The 2,500-nt window shown below is 44.2% G+C and overlaps 1 long non-coding RNA gene across 1 annotated transcript in view; it reads right to left on the reverse strand.

Annotated features, from left to right (window-relative positions):
• Nucleotides 1–2,061: 2,061 nt before the first annotated feature.
• LOC113635350 overlaps nt 2,062–2,500 on the reverse strand; it is a 1,857-nt gene continuing 1,418 nt past the window's right edge. The window contains exon 2 of the long non-coding RNA XR_003438810.2: nt 2,062–2,500. This exon is cut by the window's right edge and continues 260 nt beyond it. This is a non-coding gene — a long non-coding RNA (uncharacterized LOC113635350).

The following is a 2,500-nucleotide window of genomic DNA, read 5'->3' on the forward strand; positions in this document are numbered from 1 at the left end:
GTGTGTGTGTGCCCTTATCCTGTCATAACAATGCCATCTTTCAGTGTATAGATATAAAAATATGAGTGAGAGTTTATAGACTTACAGTCTCAAGCTCATCATCCTGCTCTGTGACATTGATGAACAGAGGATCCATTTGTCTGAAGATGAAAAGTCCTGATTGTGCGGCATTAAACCTAACAGCCTGAACACTCTCCTCAGCTCCCCCGCCTGCAGCCTTGATTCTTCTTCTTACCTCTTTATAGTCTTCATGCAGAAGACTGAGTTAAACCACACCTCCTCAAATACATCAGTTATAAAACACCGCTATTAAAATAATAATGCCCCAAAACATCATTAAGCACCAGTGCTTATCTGAACTGATCAGTCTGGAGCAAATGCAAGAGGATATGAAGAATAACAGTATAAATCCCTGTTAGTTGTAAAATTAAATAATGGAGAAAATTATAGTATTGCATGATATAATAAACAAACAGACAGCAGTGATCTACTGCCTCAGTGACTTCCTGACTGGGAGACCTCAGTCAGTCCGGATCGGGAACAGCATCTCCAGCACCACCACACTGAACACGAGCTGCTCAGGGCTGCGTTCTCAGTCCACTGCTTTTCATCTTGCTGACTCACGACTGTGCAGCAATGCACAGATCGAACCATATTATCAAGTTCGCCGATGACACGACTGTGGTGGGTCTCATCAGCAAGAACGATGAGTCAGCATACAGGGAGGAGGTGCAACAACTAACTACCTGGTGTAGAGCCAACAACCTGTCTCTGAATGTTGATAAAACTAAAGAGATAGATGTTGACTTCAGGAGAGACCAGAAGCGACCACTCTCTGCTGAACATCAACGCATCATCTGTAGAGATCATCAGGAGCACCAAATTTCTTGGTGTTCATCTAGCGGAGCACTTCACCTGGTCACTCAACACCAGCTCCATCATCAAGAAAGCCCAGCAGCATCTCTACTTATTACGAAGGCTGAGAAAGGCACATCTCCCTCCCCCCATCCTGACTACTTTTTACAGAGGGACCATTGAGAGCATCCTGAGTAGCTGCATCACTGTCTGGTTTGGGAACTGTATGATCTTGGATCACAAGACCCTGCAGCGGATAGTGAGGACAGCTGAGAAGATCATTGGAGTCTCCCTTCCCTCTATCATGGACACTTACACCACACGCTGCATCCGCAAAGCCAACAGCATTGTGGACCCCACACACCCCTCACCCACACTCTTCACCACACACACATACACACACACACTCTTCACTTTCCTGCCATCTGGAAAAAGGTACCGAAGCATTCGGGCCCTCACGACCAGACTGTGTAACAGTTTCTTTCCACAAGCCATCATACTCCTTAATAATGGAACTGAACTGTACTGAGAACAACACACTCACACACACCAACTATATGGACTGCACAGACCTACACCAAATACACACACTTACAATACACATCCAACAAACTGTTTACATGCTGTTTTGCACAATAATTTACATTATCTCAGGAACCTGCTGCTATAACACTGTGTTCATTCCAGTATTTCTGCACACACAATATTGTTGGACATACAGTATTTGCACTGACGCTGTTTCTGTCTATTGTGTTTTGTGTATTGTCTTGTAATTTTTTGTTTGCGCTGTCTTTTGTCCTGCACAGTCTGGTCTGTCTTGTTTCTCTTGTCCTGCACTGTTTACACCAGATACACTTTATGTGGCTAAGACTAACTTACTAAGTACTTTGTTCTGTCTTTTTTTTTTACTGCAACAGCTATATATGGTTGAAATGACAATAAAAGCTTCTTGACTTGAACAGTTCCATCAGTGCCACACGGTGTCGCTAATTCATCATTGCGATATTCCGACCCTTTTTTCCCCAGACACTCCTCCATCCTCATCCTCTACGACAGGGGTTCCCAAACCTTTCAGACCGCGACCCCCAATATTAGACTGCTGACGACCCGCGACCCCCCCCCCCCTTTGTGTTTTTCTCCAACAGCTTGTGAGGATTTGCGATTTGGTTACAGACTGACAGAGCTAAAACAAAAAGGAACACAATCTCTAAGCCAGGCTATTTTATTAACAAATTATGGACAAAAACAAATACATCCCATAACTGTGAAATGCTTACAGACAGAACACGAACAAGCTGCCTGTAACATGCGTACAGCGCTGGCTGGCGTGCATGTATAATTGTATTTTAATTTTAATTGTATTCAGAAAAAACGCCTAATGTGGTGGATGGTGCTGTGCGCGGAGAAAAGCAGGTCCACTCAATCTTCAATTTTGGAGATCGCCACCCGCAGATCATCTTCCACATTAAGCCGTGACCTGTGTTTATTCTTAATGTAAGTCAGCGCGGAGAATGTCTTTTCGCATAAATACATTGAGACAAATTGCATGAGTACATCCAATGCGGCTTTCGACAACTGTGGATATTCCAGCGCGACAGAAGCCCAGAACTCTTCCAGCGTCTTGCCAAATGCCGTCCTCGGGGTT

The sequence above is a fragment of the Tachysurus fulvidraco genome, chromosome 7 (assembly GCF_022655615.1).
Source record: "Tachysurus fulvidraco isolate hzauxx_2018 chromosome 7, HZAU_PFXX_2.0, whole genome shotgun sequence".
NCBI classification, from domain to species: domain Eukaryota; kingdom Metazoa; phylum Chordata; class Actinopteri; order Siluriformes; family Bagridae; genus Tachysurus; species Tachysurus fulvidraco.